This window comes from Leptodactylus fuscus, chromosome 1 (assembly GCF_031893055.1).
Source record: "Leptodactylus fuscus isolate aLepFus1 chromosome 1, aLepFus1.hap2, whole genome shotgun sequence".
Classification (NCBI taxonomy): Eukaryota; Metazoa; Chordata; class Amphibia; order Anura; family Leptodactylidae; genus Leptodactylus; species Leptodactylus fuscus.
Window position 1 is genome coordinate 306,338,126 of NC_134265.1, and position 20,430 is coordinate 306,358,555.

Sequence of the window (20,430 nt, forward strand, 5' to 3'; positions counted from 1 at the left end):
TGAGTAACCATACGGCTCCACAGTACTGCGGGCTCTGACTAATATCAGCCACTTGAGTACAACCAAATGGGAACATCTAAGATATTTACGCCCAGTAAGACGTAGTTTGTAGCTCTATAGGAATAAAGCTTTTCTTGTCCTTTTCTATAGGTAGCCTTTAATAACATAAGGCAAGAGTGTTCAGTACATGGCGGCTTGTGCAGTGTAATTGCAGGGCATGTATGTCTTCCCTTCCTCCCTATAGGAATGCAGTGTTCTTCAGCCATGCTATTGTATGTGTATGTGAGAACTGTTTGCTTCTAGATCTAACTTTAAGTCCACTGAAATTCACATCTGTCAAGAGCCAAACACACACAAGGCGGATCCCTGAGCAGCTCCTTGCCATTGGTGTGAGTGTGCTCAGTGAGTGTGTGCACCTCCCTCTCCCCCACCTCCAGATTTCCACGCTGCCTGTCAGACACCCGACACCCCTGTATATTCTGTGTGCAGCCCCTGTGTAACGTGGTGCCTGGCTCCTGCCAGATCAAGCTGGTCAGGACTGTCCCTGCAAGAATCCCATACTTCATACACAGACAGAAGACAAGAATTTAGTAAAAGGAGAAGACCCTCTAAACTGTAAGTTCTGTTCTATATTTCCCCAATATGACAGTCTAAAGGCTCTGGCATTGAAAGGGTGAAGGTCTTTTGGGAGGTGTGTCTGTGGTGAAGGAGTTCCCTTACATATTTGGGATGAGCCCATGGCTGCACACACATGCACTATATACAGATTCTGCTCCTTCCATGTGAGATCTGCAGTTTGCAAGTAAACTTATTATATTATATGTACAAATAATGTAGCTAGAAAGAGATACATGACAAATCCAGCTCTGCTACATGTGTCGTATGGACAATTGTGATTGTCTAGAAGTAGCAGAACTGTTGGGTCGTAAAGTGACCTATAAGACTTCTTCACACCTAGCAAGTTTTGTTTCTTTCAATTTAGAAACAAGATTGTATTTGGGATTGGATTAAAGTTTGTCCACAAAAGCAATAGATCCATTCATTTCTATGGGACTGCTGGAGATAGACAAGGGAGGTGTTTTAGTAAAGTTATAAATGTATAAAGTAAAGGTATAGTTTAGTAAATATATGTAGTAAAGATATATTATTGTATCCACTCATTAATGATGTATTATTCCATAAAATAAGAAGTATTAGATACTAAGGATTGCAAGGATTGAGTTGAGTTCTTGTGAGGAAGTGTAATGTATTATTAGGGATAATTTACTAAGGTAAACGCACCAGAATTCTAGATTAATTTGCACCAATAATTGACCTACATGCCAATTGCTATCCTGGAATGTTGGCCATACCGTTCCCAAATCTTAGCACAAAATGTGGCTTATGGTGGTCATGTGCCAAATTTATTACAAGGCGCTGATAAATTTACTACATCTAGTTTAGATTCTATTGACCAGAATACATATATGTCTTGCTCCAAATTTATGGGTTTTAGACCCTTTTGCACCTCTAGACAATGTCTAGAATGGGGGTGGACATTATATATGCAATCTCTGCAGCTGCACAGAGGCCCATTACGTAAGGGGGCCACTGCCATCTTAAAAGCAACTTCCTACTGTCTATTAGGTTACATGTCAGGGATTGAGCTCATGAATTTCTTAGGTTACAATTATGCCTGTGGATGAGCTCTACAGGACAGCAAGGGGCCCGTGTACTCTTATATTGTGTACAGGGGCCTCTGCTGTCTATGTCTGCCCCCGTCTAGAACAGTCTGTATGGCTTAGAGAATAAAGGCATGGCTTAACAAGTGCAGTTTGTCAAAATTGTGACAACCTTTTGGCACACAATACTGACATAAAGTAAGCCAACCAAGGAGTGGCAAAAAGAAAAGAAAAGTGCTTAGCAAGATAAACCAAATGTATTATATAACCTGAACCATTGTGATAAAGTCTGTGCAATTTCTGACTGTCTACCTAATAGACAGTGCTATTAAACCTACCCCAGGATTACTTAATTTCTCTATAGACTTATGGGGCTTGTAAAAACACACCATGACATATAAAAGTCTGAAAAAACACCTGTTTAATGGGGCTCTATCATCAGATTTTAGCAATATGTGCCACACATATCCCTGAATAACCTTTAAAAAGGTTATTCAGGCCCCGCTAATCGTTAAATAAAAGACCCCCCCGTTGTAAACTAAGACCCTAAAAACGAATATGCAAATCATACTTACCACGGTGTGTGCCCTGCTCGACGTCATCCTTCGCTCAAGCCCTCCTCTCATGTCTTCTCTCTAAGACGTCCTACTGGCCTGTCGATTCCCCGCCTCCATCTTTCTTTCTTCCGGCGAGTTTCTTTGAAATCTTGCGTGTGCGTAGTAGCGCTCCCTCCGGAGCGCATGCACATTCACAGTACGGTCGCGCACTTCAATTCACAAAAATGCGCGTGGGATTTCGATGAAACCCCCCCGGAAGAAAGATGGGGGCATCGACAGGCCAGGAGGACGTCTTAGAGAGAAGACACGAGAGGAGGGCATGAGCGAAGGATGACGTCGATCAGTGCACAAACCGCCCACCGTGCACAGTAAGTATGATTTGCATATTCGTTGTTAGGGTCTTAGTTTACAACGGGGGGGTCTTTTATTTAATGATTAGCAGAGCCTAAATAGCCTTTTTAAAGGCTATTCAGGGATATCTGTGGCTCATATTGCTAAAATCTGATGATAGAGCTTGGCTAAGGACCCATGTAGCAAGCTGCAGCCAAAAAATGCTGCTGGAAAGACAGCAGCAGAAACGGCTCGGTTTTTTCGCAGCGTTTTTAACAGAAAGCCCACAGAGTTTTCCTCTGCAAACTTTCTGCCTCTATTATACCTTCTCTGAAAAAGCCAGTCTTTCTATACATATTATTGGCATGCTGCGATTTTCAAAAATGCTTTTCCATTGCAGATTTTTGTTCTGCAATGTATGTATGGGTTAAGCCAGAATCCCATCCACTTTGCAGGTACTGTAAAACACACCGTTTTTTGCTGTGTTATTTCCACAAATCCAGCCTAAAAGAGTTATAGTACAAAAAACACTCTTAGCTCAGGGCCCCATGGGACGTAAACGCTGTGATTCTGCAGGAAAAATTGCGGTGTTTTGCAGTCAGGGCAAAGTAGACAGGATTCTAGCGAATCCTATGCCTACTTTGCGGTAAAAACCACAGTGCGGAAACGCCACGATTTCCAAAATTGGCACAGTTTTGGACATCGCAGCATGTCAATTATACCTACGAAATTGCCGTTGGTTTTCCCATAGGTATAATTGTAACAGAAAGTCTGCAGAGGAGAAATATCTGTGAACTTTCTGTCTAAAGCGCTGTGGGAAGAACCGCGATGCGTTGCTGCTGCGGTTTTTCCCGCAGCGTTTTTTGCTGCAGGACGTCCTGTGGGGCCTTAGCCTTAGACTAAGGCTTCACGTAATGGGCTGCAGCCAGAAAGCACTGTGGGAAACACATTACGGTTTATCCCATAGTGCTTTCCACAGAAAGTCTCCAGATTTTTGCTCTGTGGATGTTCTGCTTCAATTATACCTATGGGGAAAGAGATGGCATTTCCGTAGGTATAATTGACATGCTGCGATTTCCAAAAATGCAACAGTTTTGGAAATTGTAGTATTTTTGCTGCGGGTATTTCTCTGCAATGTGTGGATAGATTTCACTAGAATCCCATCCACTTTGCAGGGACTGTAAAACGACGCTTTTTTTGCCGTTTCATTTCTGCTGTGGCCAAACTGCAGCATTTATGTCACATGGGTCCCCGACTTTAGGGTAAACCTCACATTGTTGAAAAGCTGCAGTTTTTGTTCCAGGTTTTAGCCTTTAAAGCCTGTGCAAAAATGCAGCAAACAAATGCAAAACCACATTAAAAAAATTGGGAAATTGTGCAGCGTTCTATAAATCACTAGAATAAAACTGGCTGAAATCGAGTGAGTTTTGCTAGGGCTCACCTGCAGGTTTCTCTATAGTATGAAAAATGCTTAATGCAAATCTCATCCACATGCTGCGACTAAAACACGCAGCACAAATGACCTGCTCTGCTGGTTTTAAAGCCACAGTGTCAAATATTACTGCAGACTTCACCCATTGAACCTGCAATTCCTGTAGGTATGTCACAGCACAAATATACAGTCCTATGAAAAAGTTTGGGCACCCCTATTAATCTTAATCATTTTTAGTTCTAAATATTTTGGTATTTGCAACAGCCATTTCAGTTTGATATATCTAATAACTGATGGACACAGAAATATTTCAGGATTGAAATGAGGTTTATTGTACTAACAGAAAATGCGCAATATGCATTAAACCAAAATTTGACCGGTGCAAAAGTATGGGCACCTCAACAGAAAAGTGACATTAATATTTAGTAGATCCTCCTTTTGCAAAGATAACAGCCTCTAGTCGCTTCCTGTAGCTTTTAATCAGTTCCTGGATCCTGGATAAAGGTATTTTGGACAAACAATTCAAGTTCAGTTAAGTTAGATGGTCGCCGAGCATGGACAGCCCGCTTCAAATCATCCCACAGATGTTCAATGATATTCAGGTCTGGGGACTGGGATGGCCATTCCAGAACATTGTAATTGTTCCTCTGCATGAATGCCTGAGGATTTGGAGCGGTGTTTTGGATCATTGTCTTGCTGAAATATCCATCCCCGGCGTAACTTCAACTTCGTCACTGATTCTTGAACATTATTCTCAAGAATCTGCTGATACTGAGTGGAATCCATGCGACCCTCAACTTTAACAAGATTCCCGATGCCGGCATTGGCCACACAGCCCCAAAGCATGATGGAACCTCCACCAAATTTTACAGTGGGTAGCAAGTGTTTTTCTTGGAATGCTGTTTCTTTTTGGACGCCATGCATAACGCCTTTTTTTATAACCAAACAACCCAATTTTTGTTTCCAAAATGAAGCTGCCTTGTCCAAATGTGCTTTTTCATACCTCAGGCAACTCTATTTGTGGCGTACGTGCAGAAACGGCTTCTTTCTCATCACTCTCCCATACAGCTTCTATTTGTGCAAAGTGCGCTGTATAGTTGACCGATGCACAGTGACACCATCTGCAGCAAGATGATGCTGCAGCTCTTTGGAGGTGGTCTGTGGATTGTCCTTGACTGTTCTCACCATTCTTCTTCTCTGCCTTTCTGATATTTTTCTTGGCCTGCCACTTCTGGGCTTAACAAGAACTGTCCCTGTGGTCTTCCATTTCCTTACTATGTTCCTCACAGTGGAAACTGACAGGTTAAATCTCTGAGACAGCTTTTTGTATCCTTCCGCTGAACAACTATGTTGAACAATCTTTGTTTTCAGATCATTTGAGAGTTGTTTTGAGTAGCCCATGATGCCACTCTTCAGAGGAGATTCAAATAGGAGATCAACTTGCAATTGGCCACCTTAAATACCTTTTCTCATGATTGGATACACCTGGCTATGAAGTTCAAAGCTCACTGAGGTTACAAAACCAATTTTGTGCTTCAGTAAGTCAGTAAAAAGTAGTTAGGAGTATTCAAATCAATAAAATGATAAGGGTGCCCATACTTTTGCACCGGTCAAATTTTGGTTTAATGCATATTGCGCATTTTCTGTTAGTACAATAAACCTCATTTCAATCCTGAAATATTACTGTGTCCATCAGTTATTAGATATATCAAACTGAAATGGCTGTTGCAAACACCAAAATATTTAGAACTAAAAATGTTTAAGATTAATAGGGGTGCGCAAACTTTTTCATAGGACTGTACCTGGTTCAGGTGGATTTGCAACATCGGCTTTCAGAGAAATAGATTGCAGACTATCCCTAGAGGAAATTCAATGGCTTATGCATTGCATAAGAGCAAACAATTATTAAATGTATATTCTTCTGGAGAAAGCACATAGGACACTGATATTACTCCAATAATACACAATATAACACAAAAATACATATACAACACAAATAACATATAATAAATAAAAATAAAAAAATAATAATAATAAACCAAACAAATGAGACCAGAAATGTTTCCAAGAAATAAAATAAGGATAACTCCAATGTTTCACCATAGCCACTTTTAGTTCAATGCCCACTTTGATACTTACATGCTGCTTTTATGGCAGGAAAACAATGTCCACATTTGGGTGAGAATAAAGTTTTTGAAAGCAGATGAAATTTTAAAAAAAGCTAATATATAGATCTGAACTGCACGCATTAGGGGGCATTCACATGGAGTAATGTGGCACTGATTCTGACAAGATAACTCTCGGCAGAATCAGGGCTGATAAAAAGACTCCCAATTAGAAATGAGCGAACACTATTCGAAACAGCCGTAGACTGTAGCCCATAGAAATGAATGGACGTAGCTGGCACGCAGGAGGTTAAGCAAAGTCTGCGTGCCGGCTGCTTCCATTCATTTCTATGGGAGCGTGCTATTCAAAACGGCTGTTCTGAATAAAGTTCGCTCATCTCTACTCCCATTGCCTTCAATGGGTTTCTGCCCAGAACACATTGAAATCAATGGAAGGCTTTTTAACCCATTGATTTCAATGTGTTCCGCGTGGAAAACGGAACCCATTGAAGTCAATGGGAGTATTTTTATCAGCGCTGATTCTGCCGCGAGTTATCATGGCAGAATCAGCGCCACTTTACTTCGTGTGAATGCCCCCTTAAAATGTAACTAAACTTTCAAGCTTTTGATTTTCTGGCAGCATATGTGACATTAGTAAATTTTGTAGTGAAATACTGCACATCTATATTGTTTCCCCTGCTTCTATATTGAGAACTGAATAACAGTAACAGTAACTGTACAGCATTGCCCGACCTGCTGCTACATTTCCACTGTAAGCTTGCGTGACAAGAAGACCAGAAAACCCTTTAAACTAAAGCCCCACGTTGCGAAAAACTTTTTGAGCAAAAGTCAGGAATGGATTTAACAGAAGGGAAACGTCTGAATGCTATATTTACATTGTCCATTCCTTTTCAAGCCATTCCTTACTTTGACGCAGCAAAATCCGCAACCAAAAATGCAGAATTTCTGCTACGTGTGGCCTTAACCTGAAAGAGGACCTTTCTCCACTTCTGCCAAGTCCATCATTTAATAGGTGCTATTCCGCTGATTCTGGCACAGCTGGTATTTTTTCTGTAGCCCCACCAGGGGCGGATCCAGGGCCGGGCGAGCCGGGCAACCGCCCGGGGCCCCGCGCTTAGCGGGGCCCCGCGGCGCGGCCGGGACCTAACAAAATGGTCCCGGTCGGCATGTCCCGACTTCTACTGAGCTCAGCGTTAAAGCAGGAGCTGAGCTCACAGCTCCTGCTTTAAACGCCTATGTATTCGGCTCATCGGCGCTAGGACGCCGATGAGCCGAATGCATAGGCGTTTAAAGCCGGAGCTGTCACAGCTCAGCTCCTGCTTTAACGCTGAGCTCCGGCCTCCGGCATTTGTAGCCGCGATGTGATGACGTCATCACATCGCGGCTACAATATGTGTATGAGGGAGAGAGCTGCGGGGGAACGAGGAATGGTGAGTGTGTGTGTGAGAGAGAACAGCATGACACTGGGGCAGATGGAGGGGCAGAACGGCATGGCACTGGGGCAGATGGAGGGGCAGAACGGCATGGCACTGGGGCAGATGGAGGGGGAGAACAGCATGGCACTGGGGCAGATGGAGGGGGAGAACAGCATGATACTGGGGCAGATGGAGGGGCAGAACGGCATGACACTGGGGCAGATGGAGGGGGAGAACAGCATGACACTGGGGCAGATGAAGAGGGAGAACGGCATGACACTGGGGCAGATGAAGGGGGGGAGAGAACAGCATGACACTGGGGCAGATGAAGAGGGGGAGAGAACAGCATGACACTGGGGCAGATGAAGGGGGGAAGAACAGCATGACACTAGGGCAGATGGAGGGGGGAGAATGGCATGACACTGGGGCAGATGAAGGGGGGAAGAACAGCATGACACTGGGGCAGATGGAGGGGGAGAATGGCATGACACTGGGGCAGATGGAGGGGGGAGAATGGCATGACACTGGGGCAGATGGAGGGGGGAGAATGGCATGACACTGGGGCAGATGGAGGGGGGAGAATGGCATGACACTGGGGCAGATGGAGGGGGAGAACGGCATGACACTGGGGCAGATGGAGGGGGGAGAATGGCATGACACTGGGGCAGATGGAGGGGGGAGAACGGCATGACACTGGGGTAGATGGAGGGGGGGGAGAACAGCATGACACTGGGGCAGATGGAGGTGGGGAGAACAGCATGACACTGGGGCAGATGAAGGGGGGAGAACAGCATGACACTGGGGCAGATGGAGGGGGAGAACGGCATGACACTAGGGCAGATGGAGGGGGAGAACAGCATGACACTGGGGCAGATGAAGGGGGGGGAATGGCATGACACTGGGGCAGATGAAGGGGGGAGAACGGCATGACACTGGGGCAGATGAAGGGGGGAGAACGGCATGACACTGGGGACAGAGATAGAGGGGGGGACATGAAACTAGGGGTAGATGAAGGGTGTATATGAAAATGGGGGGAGATATAATTTACGGGTGACTGTTGGAGGATTATACTGTGTGGACTCACATGAAAATTGAATGAGAATGGGTGGAGTCAACATAAAAGTGGGCGGGGCCTAATTTGCTGCGGCCCGCTGCGCGCGCCGCACGTTTTATTCCCTCTTTCTACTCTTCAACAGTTGGGAAGTACAGGTTAGAAGTGCGAGACCCCCAGTAAGTAGGGCCCCGCAAACCCTGGATCCGCCACTGAGCCCCACCATTCCTGAACAATAAATACAGTAAAAGTTTTGGTGCCTGATATGCTATTTAGACTCTGTACTGTCAGGTTGTGCATTCTGGGGCAGATTAAATAATCCTGCCTAATTTTTAAACAGTGTAAATGTAAAGCAGGCAATCTCATATGTGCCAGATTTATCACAGCCATCATAAATCTGATGTAGGTTTAGATACTATATAACCAGGGGTGAACCTAGCCTTTGTGCCGCCTGAGGCGGACGTCAGAAAGCCGCCACCCCCCGGGAGGAGGGGGCGGAGCCGAGCAGAGGGGGTGGAGCCGAGCGGAGGGAGCGGAGCGGGGCAGCGTTAGCAGGCAGGGAGAGGACCTGCTCTCTGCTAAGCGTGAGGGGCGGCCGCTGGAGCAGCGCTTCGTCCACAGGGCCTCCCCAATGCCACCTAAACTCTAGCTTATTTTGTAATAGAAATTTGTGGCGCAATAATGATGCAATCTTACTTAACCCTGGTCCTTTTTTTTGGAAAACGTTGCCTCTGAATTGCTAAACCATGCCCCCACCCCCACCCTACTCCTTGCAAAGCATGGCAAAAACAGTGAAGTACCATGTTGCGAAAACACAGAATTTTACATTACCTGAAAAATGGATGAGGTTGTGGCTAATCCCATCCACACATTGCAGAAAAAAATTTGTAGCGGAAAGGATGCATGTTAAAAAACACCCGCTCTTACGTAAAATTGCCTCCGGAATTGTTGGGGTTTGTCATATAGGCAAATAGGGACGAAAGTCTGCAGAGGAAAAGTCTGAAAAATTCTTCTGATAAAAACATGATGTGTTTCCGCTGTGTTTTTTTCCGCTGTGTTTTTTTGCCATGTTTCACCACTATAAAGTGCACAATAAATGTGGTACATAGCAAGTGGCCGAGTTCTTTGCCACAACTAGAGATATAAGTAAATCTGTCCCACTGTGCCCTTTCCCTGGTGAATCAATGGTGTATTCACTTACTAATTGACCAACGGCTATATAGAGCACCCAGCACCTTGATGGCCAGGGTCATAAATTCCAGGGTAGTTGATCTGGGGCCCATAAACTGACATGGCCCCACCTCGACAGTGAAATTAATGTTTATATGGACTATGTCCAGAAAGAAGAGGCAAAATAAAAGGCAAAGAACTATATAGTGACATCACACTAGTGTTCCCAGTATTTTTTTGCTATACAGGGCAACACTTAGATGCTTAGTAGTCACTTACTTTTGTTGGCACTCTTGATGCATTATAAGGATGCTACTTGCCTATTGTCTCCCCTTACTGACACAGCCCAATGTGAATCTGATTACTATAGCCGGTTTATTCCAGAGTCTTTACCATTCTCTGTCTACTGCCATTACAGTATCTATTTTTGTTGACTGATACTAATGGATTTGTCTTGTTCTTGATTTTATGGAAAATGACCATAAAAGATCAAATTTAACGTGCAAAACCTAGCACTGAATGTGACATGTTATAAGCTTTGATGTCCGTAGTAATGTAGTCATGTTCCGGAAATGTGCGCTATACTGTGATAAGTCTTCATATGGGGATAGGCTTTTGATATAAATCTTCTTTTCTTGTTCAGATTCTGTGACAATATTTTGTGAAGCTTCATTCATTATTCTACATAGAATTGGATGACCTCACTTGACCTAAACAATTTCCAGCTAGAAGCAGCTCCAACAACGCCCTTCTCATTCCATCTACAACGCCTAATATTCATGTATTATTATACACCATGGCTTATTGTACTGAACTATAACTGAAGTCACTTCACTTGACACCAAAACATAGTGAAAAAGCCTCTACATTACAAGCATTATGACCATATTCATTTTATTATAGACTGTTCCAACATGTTCCCATAGAGTGGCAGATGTAGTACAATAGGGATTCAAGAAAATACATGTGAAGTCTGTGTTAGGCCCGGTTCAAATCTGCGTTCGGGTTTCTGTTCAGAGAGTCTGCTATGGGGAACCTCTGAACGGAAACCTATATACATAAAAAAGCGGGAAACCCGCAGACCCCATAGACTATTATGGGGTCCATGTGGTTTTCACTTGGTTTCAGGCTTTAGGGGGAGGGGGAATATTGATGACTTATCCTTAGGATAGGTCATCAATATGAGGCTGGCTTTGGTCCAATATCCAGCACCCCCACTGGTCAGCCTCTGGAAGTATACAGTATACAGAGCCAGAATCAAAAGGTTGTCTACACTATGCAGTGGCTGTGCCAGGGTACTGCAGCTCAGCTCCTAGTCACAGCCCAAAAAAAAGCTACCGGTAGGAATTTGGGGCAACACGGTGGCTCAGGGGTTATCACTGCAGCGCTGGAGTCCTGGGTTCGTCTCCTGCCAGGGACAACATCTGCAAGGAGTTTGTATGTTCTCCCTCCGTGTTTGTGTGGATTTTCTCCCATACTCCAAAGACATACTGATAGGAAAAAAATGTATATTGTGATCCCTATATGGGGCCCACAATCTACATAAAAAAGCTAGGAATCTGATAATAAAAGACAATAGAGAGATTTTATTTTATGGTCATGTCAGGCTGCAGGGAAGCCATACTTCTCAGCAAACTCTGCAGACTTGTTAGTAAGCTGTCAGGTATATATTGCAGCAAATGAGACCAGGGATATAACTAGAGAAGGGGAGGGGGCTGGTATGACATGTGCCTAGGTGCTGGGTGTCAGAAGCAGTGCCAACATGCTGCCTTGACTAGAGTATATAGATATAGAGTGTCAAGATCCATCTTTGTGGCAGGTGAAGATAAGTCTGGATCTGACTCTTCCATAAATAATCTTGCTACTAAAATGACAATGTCTCATATTAACACCATATTACAGAAGTACCTGTATTGGTGGAGTTTTTCTATAAAGTGCCGGCTCCTCTGTGAACACTAGGTATTATATCATGATATATACAATCTTTGTATTTTTTTAATCCTTACGTACATTATATTAAAGTTATAGCCTGTTACATTCATTGCTGCTCTACAGAAACGGTCATTCCATGTCAAGTGAACCAATGATTTTTACCTCTATATTTTTAATTCTTTTGAGATTTTGTTATTTGGTAGTAGTGTGTCAGAGAATGCAAAATGTGAAGAAAAAAAAAATTCCAGAAATTTTTAGAATTTTTAATTGATTTTCAAAATTCAGAAAAAGTGCGCATTTTTGTGTTGCCTGCCTTTACATTTCTCCTCATAACTCAGGATAGAAAAAAGACAGAGAAAGAAAATAAACACTGTTCTACTCAGAACTGTCCAGGCTTTCACCGGATATGTCACAAGAGTATCTCTGTTAATAATTTACCCATGCGAACGCAAACGCAAAATTTTTAAAACGCATTTCCGAAAAAACCATTTAATTTAAAAATTTCCAAAAATGCACATGTGCCTGCTATGCTCCGAGCCACATCTGTACCAAAATTCAAGTTGGGATCGCGATGGGATCATATTTTATAATATAACTATTACAGTGTCGATTCAAAAATCTTGAATTCAGATGTGTTTAGCCTGTGGTCTAAAAGTGTGAGGTCTATAGTTACCAAATAATCCAGGATTTTTAGATATTACTGTGTTATTTTATTATGGTACAGCTTAGGGGGCGTTCACACTACCATTGGTGTCCGCTCAGCAGTGTCCATGTTTATTGTCTGTACAAGATTTTAACAATAGACACTAACTGTTCCGTTTGCAATTTTCATTCATCTTAATGGGATTTTATCTTGTGTCCTTTAGTGTCCATTTACAACTATGTCCGTTTTTTCAAGCAGACAAAAAAATCCTACATGCAGGACTTTTCCGTCTGTTCGAAAAAACGGACAGTAAGTGTCAGTTTTTCTATTTATTTTTTATTTTTTTTTTATTTTTTTAACATCGAGGTCTATGGGCAACGGACATATAACGGACAGTAACTGATAACCATCAGTTACTGTCCGTTTGTGTCCATTATGATAGGTGTCCATTTTTGCAGGAGAGGACAGAGGAGAAAACTTTGTTAGGGCTCAACCTGAGAATAAAAACAAGGGTTTTTTCATTCAGCAATGACAGTGAAGTCCATGAAGTGTTTTGGCCCTTGGGGTGAGTAGAGTCTTGCACCAGCAGTGTTTTTGGCCCTTGGGGTGAGTAGAGCCTTGCACCACCAGTATTTATTAACAGTGAAGGTGGTGGAGTTGGAGGAGGAGGAGGACGAGGAACTTGTGAGCTGGCACAGACACATGTAACTGTGTCTCGTCAGTACTGTTGACGGGACATGCTGGTTGCGGGTCCACAGTATCTGCTATCCACCCTAACATAGGTTCCTGCTGCTCGGGCTTCGTCAGCGGGGTACCCTGCACCCTGCTTGACGTTGTGGCACTGCTGGCTGCCCCTCTCCAGTAGTTAATTGGATCTGCAGTCGAGCTACTGCAGCCTGGATCCCCAGCTGGATTTCCACGTCCCCGTCCTAGTCCCTTTATGCTAATGGCGAGGGACATTGCTGACTGCCCCCTCCAGCAGCTGGACTGTGGCCTGGATCCCCAGCTGGATGTCCACGTCCCCGTCCTCATCCCCTTGTGCTAATGACAAGGGGTACTGCTGGCTGCCCCTCTCCAGTAGCTGGACTGTGGCCTGGATCCCCAGCTGGATTTCCATGTCCCCGTCCCCTTCCCTTTATGCTACCCTGATGCATCTTTGGCAGGTTCAGTGTATATACACTGTTCTTGCAGTGTAGCTCTGAAAACAGATGTTGATTACAATGTTTTCCCGCCTAGTAGAAGCTACAATCTTTCTCACCCTCAACACAATGTCTCTCCCTATCTCACCAAAACGCATCTGATACGAATATGGCTGACACTATAATTATAGATCCGAGGTCACCTGATTTTGCCAGCCAATGACTTTTTCCTATTTTTTTTTATGCCTATGTTTTCCTGCTTCCGGTGCCACCTTCCCTGCACAGTTATTGGTGCAAAAAAAAAAGTGCCAGGGAAGGTGGGAGGGCATACAAATTTTTACTGCATGTACCGCGTGGTATTCGATCGGAATCGAATATGTCGAATACCCTAATATTTGATCGAATACCTACTCATCTCTACTGCTAATACCTATTGTATATGTAAATACATAAGAATGAGGTTCTTGGTGCACATTTTTATCAAATTTTGTAAGCCCAACTGCCAGGGACAAGGCAACTTTTTAGATGAGACCAATAACTCACCTTTCTCTGGGCCTTGGCTCCAATGAATTGAAGGGCAATGTATGTTTCAGCCATATTATGGTTACCATACAGTACAAATACTCTTCTCTTCTCTTTAGACGTGGTCTTCCAAATCAATGAATGGGGACGGTAGTAAAAACATCCTTGGGCTGATGGGCGTAAAATATTTATTCCTGCAAATACCGTAGGTGGCTAATAACAATTGGGAAAGGAAGAGATAAATGATTCCACAGACAGCGCTGCTTATCTTAGTGGAGACCATAGAACAAGGCATGTAAAAGACATCTGTCAGGGTCTTGTAGCCTTCATATAAGGTATGTCAGTGCAAACATGTTCTGCATAGGTAATGACATTGTGAAATTGTATTAGGAATGCTTAGAACCGCTCCCTTCCTTGGATGTGTCTTCATGCAGAATGCCTTTTTGGAAATAAGGCTGGAGACAGGTGCTCTCTGGTTACAGACAAATACCTTATAGTGTACATCAGTGTCACCTATGACTCCATTTGTACTGCATTGCAGATAATTTTAGAAGTTTGTGACAGGAGAGGGCGGGCACAGTGACAAGTGTATTTATGACAAGTCAGAGGAAACATGAGAACAAGAATACTTTGTGTGTAACAATAGGATTAGTGGAGAGTAGTAAAGCATAGTAAAGAGGACTGTGGCTAAATAATGTCTACATATTGTTACTGGAAATAGTCTACAGGGAAGGTCTTATGTGCACATCCAGTGTAATAGGTTCAATATGGATTGCAATGCAAAGGAAAATACATAACACTTCCAATCCTGCACCCTGAATTGCTTTCTTCAATGAAGAAGAATGTGTAAGAATGGGTGCAAGTATTGAACCATCGGAGGATCACGGCTCTTCAGAACTTGGGGAATGCTCCAGATGCTGCAGTGATGATACTAGTGGACCCCTAGGGCCTAGATGGCACGGTTCCTCTTCTTTCCCATCTATCCTTTCTGCTGCTTTTTTCAACTTTTTATTTTCTTTATTTTTTAAATTTGGCTTTTATTCTTTCCCTCTTGCTTTTTTTCATTTATAGCTTGTTGAGCTGGTTCTTAGTTGTCCTTGTCCATTGTATACAGTGACTGTAAGACAGATGCCCTTTGCGTTGTAAATTATACTCTTTCTGTGGGCACATGGTGGCTCAGTATTTACAGTCCTATGAAAAAGTTTGGGCACCCCTATTAATCTTAATCATTTTTAGTTCTAAATATTTTGGTGTTTGCAGCAGCCATTTCAGTTTGATATATCTAATAACTGATGGACACAGTAATATTTCAGGATTGAAATGAGGTTTATTGTACTAACAGAAAATCTGCAATATGCATTAAACCAAAATTTGACCGGTGCAAAAGTATGGGCACCTCAACAGAAAAGTGACATTAATATTTAGTAGATCCTCCTTTTGCAAAGATAACAGCCTCTAGTCGCTTCCTGTAGCTTTTAATCAGTTCCTGGATCCTGGATAAAGGTATTTTGGACAAACAATTCAAGTTCAGTTAAGTTAGATGGTCGCCGAGCATGGACAGCCCGCTTCAAATCATCCCACAGATGTTCAATGATATTCAGGTCTGGGGACTGGGATGGCCATTCCAGAACATTGTAATTGTTCCTCTGCATGAATGCCTGAGGATTTGGAGCGGTGTTTTGGATCATTGTCTTGCTGAAATATCCATCCCCGGCGTAACTTCAACTTCGTCACTGATTCTTGAACATTATTCTCAAGAATCTGCTGATACTGAGTGAAATCCATGCGACCCTCAACTTTAACAAGATTCCCTGTGCCGGCATTGGCCACACAGCCCCAAAGCATGATGGAACCTTTACCAAATTTTACAGTGGGTAGCAAGTGTTTTTCTTGGAATGCTGTTTCTTTTTGGACGCCATGCATAACGCCTTTTTTTTATAACCAAACAACTCAATCTTTGTTTCCAAAATGAAGTTGGCTTGTCCAAATGTGCTTTTGCATACCTCAGGCAACTCTATTTGTGGCGTACGTGCAGAAACGGCTTCTTTCTCATCACTCTCCCATACAGCTTCTCCTTGTGCAAAGTGCGCTGTATTGCTGACTGATGCACAGTGACACCATCTGCAGCAAGATGATGCTGCAGCTCTTTGGAGGTGGTCTGTGGATTGTCCTTGACTCTTCTCACCATTCTTCTTCTCTGCCTTTCTGATATTTTTCTTGGCCTGCCACTTCTGGGCTTAACAAGAACTGTCCATGTGGTCTTCCATTTCCTTACTATGTTCCTCACAGTGGAAACTGACAGGTTAAATCTCTGAGACAACGTTTTGTATCCTTCCCCTGAACAACTATGTTGAACAATCTTTGTTTTCAGATCATTTGAGAGCGGGCTGTCCATGTTCAGCGACCATCAAACTTAACTGAACTTGAATTGTTTTGTAGAAAGAAATGGTCCAAAATACCTTTATCCAGGATCCAGGAACTGATTAAAAGCTCCAGGAAGCGACTAGAGGCTGTTATCTGTGCAAAAGGAGGAGCTACTAAATATTAATGTCACTTTTCTGTTGAGGTGCCCATACTTTTGCACCGGTCAAATTTTGGTTTAATGCACATTGCACATTTTCTGTTAGTACAATAAACCTCATTTCAATCCTGAAATATTACTGTGTCCATCAGTTATTAGATATATCAAACTGAAATGGCTGCTGCAAACACCAAAATATTTAGAACTAAAAATTATTAAGATTAATAGGGGTGCCCAAACTTTTTCATAGGACTGTAGCACTGCAGCCTTGCAACGCAGGATTCCTTGGTTCTGAATCCTGCAAATAGCAAAAAAACCATCTGCAGAGAGTTTGTATGTTCTCCCTGTCTTTGCGTGGATTTCCATCCCATACTCCAAAGACATACCGATAGGGAAAAATGTATATTTTTCCTGTGTGGAGCTCACAATCTACATAAAAAAAAATTCTACTCTTTCTTTCCTTCTTTCAGGTTTGTACACTACACTGAAAATTCATTGTAAAAACTTTAGAAGCTTTTCGATGTCTAAGTTTCACTCCTGTGATTCTAACTATTTCACTAAACTTTATAGAAGAAGTGAATTTACTTATTGATGTCCACTTAACCAAATGTATTGTTTTGAACAAATTTTGACCCAATCAGATGAATGTCCAAATTCAATGAGTCTGATCTCTACAGTGATATTTTGAGAGTGGAAATGCAAAAAAAAATTGGTTAGATCTTAAATAATTTTATAAAATGGGGTGTTCCAAATAATCGCTCTTTAGAAACTGTTAATAGTATGCTGATATCTTATCCCCAAAAGCTAACATTCTCATTGTAAAGACAACTACAGTCCTCCATTAAAACAACTGCATTGCTTAGAAAATTCTATTAGGGAATTCTTAATGGATATAGGGTGCCCATCTTTCGGTGCAGGGAGTGGTTCTACAGTTCTACAAAGAACTCCTCTATCTCTGGAGTGTGCAGTATATGTGGGAATTACATAGATAGACCATTATTTTAATGGGGAACATGTAATGCTTTGTTTTTCCTGTGGGGGCACTGCAGTGAAACTGAACAGTTATTATCAGATTACCCAGCATATTACACCTTATAACTTGGAGTGTCTATAGTATGACACTTTTTTATTATGTCAATCTCTTTAGGTAACTATTCATAGAAATCTATCATCTCTTTACCCACCTAGCTGAGCTTAACCTAGATACGTCTGTAATTTTCAGTTCTTGCAAATTTCAATACCACTGTTATATAATCGTATATAAATTCCCTGTTCACACTTGTCCGCTTCGTCCCCAGTTGGTTGGCAGAATGTACTGTATGTTCATTTACTTTAAGGTGGTCTGAATTGACATGGAGGAAATAATGCCTCTAATCATTCAGAGAATTGTAAAGCCGCTTACTCGGAACTCAGACAATCCCTTATGGAATGTACTCATTTCATGAATACTCACACATTGGCCTGTTTCTGGGGTTACCAAGAAACGTTTAATACGTGCCTCAGAAATATGTTTTACTACCTGTATTATAACATTGCTCTCTAGATTAGAGCAAAGGTTACAGGGAATGGACAAATCTCACTAAATAGACATTCTCACTTTTAGACTGTAGATCTCCAATATTATTCAAGCTTCTTCATGGTATTATACTTTTGAGCTGTATCATAGGTAATATTTGGGTGCACGCTCACCCATTTCTAGCCTGCCATGCTTACAAGGAGCATTTAGATTGTATTCCCTTTATTACTGATATTGTATCTGCGCTCTTATACCTGTCAATACAAAACATCCCACAAGACACCACATTATTACTAGTTACATCTGCTTATGTGTTGGAAACATTTTAGCTGTTAAACTCTAAACCGGTTCTATAGACTTCTGTAAACTCGTAACATGTCAACAATTGTGACATGTCTGGTTAAAATTCTTGTTGTCAGGCCAAGCCATAGTGGTGACAAGTGCCCTTTAACTTCATACATAGATACAACAATACACAGGTATAAAAGCACATGTTTCTCAGATGATGGGTACAAAGATAGATCCCAGGCCTCAAACATCCAGATAAGTTGTGTGATAATAAACTACTGATTCTTCACTGAATCGTCATCTATCCGTCCGTCCGTCCGTCCGTCCCTCTATCTATCTATCTATAAACCAAAATTACATGATGATCTTCCAGGGGGTCGGTCTTCTCAAAGATGATGGGTAGTATGGGTCTATGTAAGGGAGTGGTCTTCACAGCAGGATGATTTTTTGGAGCGGTATCACTATATATATTTATGTGGCAGTGTTGAGACGCCTTACTGTAAGTTAGAGACGTTATTCCGCATGGACTTCTATCTTCAGAGCAATCCAATGTCTCTTCCTATTGATTTATGCTGTACAGCTGAGCACATACCATCCAAGATATTTATAATTATTCTGGCCAGTAAATAATAATAATCCTTCTATAAGTAAGAAGTATGGGTCCAATTCACATGAAATGTACTTGAGGGGATCTGTGTATTTACGCCTGTTGTAAGAAAGTGACATGGAAGAGGCATCCTTAAATGGCTGTTCTATAAATGCAGATTTAGGAAGCCTGACGAAGTGTGCTAAGCACGAAACGATCGTCGCTGTTTGTTTCTTTGCATCATTCCGTCTTCTGTACCCCAATGGTCAAGGTTTGACCTTTTTTAAAGAGGATGAAATAAAAACGAATGTTTTATGTATCCCGTGGCGGGTGAGTGCCCTGTTTTCTACATTTCACATCTCTTTATTTGTTACTCTTTTTCTTCGTTGAAAATCTCAATAAAAATTACAGTTTAAAAAAAAAAAGAACCTATGTAGATGTGGTTTTTTTTAATTATTTGTGGGGTATCTTAAGGCCGGGCCCCATAGGACATAAACGCTGCGGTTTTCTCATGGGAGAAACGCCGCGGGAAACATCACGGCGTTTTACAGTCAGGGCAAAGTGGATGGGATTCTAGCGAATCTCATGTCCTCTTTGCGGTAGATACTGCAGTGTGGTGGAAATCGCAGCATATCAATTATACCAACAAAAACGCTGGCGGTTTTCCCATAAGTATAATTGAAGGAAACCTCTGCAAACGTTCTATCTAAAGCGCTGTGGAAGAACCACTATGCATTGCCGCTGCGGTTTTTCCCACAGTGCTTTTTTGCTGCAGGATGCCAGTGGGGCCTCAGCCTAAAGCCGGATTCACAAGGGGTTTTTTGGACTGGATTTTTGGCCGCCTCAGAATCCGGTCCAAAAAAAAGCTAGCTAGGACTGGATGCCAGTGTAGTGCATACAGTGCATCGGCATCCAGTCGCGACATTCCGCTCTGGATTAGGACCTAAAGAATGGGCCTAGTTGGGAGGGAGTGTCGCGTCACAGACGTCCATGACTGAATCAGCTGCGGAATGCACCTCAAGAAAGGGTATGTGGCGGAAAAAGGAACCCATTGAATTCAATGGGACACGGTCTTTTGAGCCGGATTTTGACGCAGATTCTGCGTCAAAATCCTTACCAAAAATCCCCATGTGAACCCGGGTTAACAGTTACTTTACTTTTTTTTCCTGGCTGATTTCTTCTGTAACTAGGGCTGATACCTTAGCCCTGTAACAGGAGGAATACAGCCGCCTGATCATAACTGCAGCGCTGATCTGGTCTTTTAGGGCCTAGCAGCTCTTACAGTCTCTGGTCCCCGGAGGATAGCGTCACCACTGTGTCAGAAGGAAACCGCATCATGGCGGCTCCCATAGCTGTGTATACAGCATTCATTGAGCGATGTGTACACAGCAATTGAGAAGATGAAGAAGGCAGGGATGGTAATAAACTGTCCCTGCCTTCCCTATAGGACCTCTGGCTTTCGTTACAAATGACTCCCCAGTTCTGCAGTGGAACATTCGCACGCGTATAGTCTATGGGCGGTCCTGAACTGGTTTAGAATA

The 20,430-nt window shown here is 42.6% G+C and overlaps 1 protein-coding gene across 1 annotated transcript in view; it reads left to right on the forward strand.

The window, feature by feature from the left end:
• The first annotated feature begins 476 nt into the window (after positions 1–476).
• The window catches only part of SLC7A2 (solute carrier family 7 member 2), a 73,200-nt gene continuing 53,246 nt past the window's right edge, over positions 477–20,430 (forward strand). The window contains exon 1 of the mRNA XM_075258778.1: positions 477–615. The gene's annotated coding sequence lies outside the window, so the exon portion shown is untranslated. The remainder of the gene's footprint in view (positions 616–20,430) is intronic.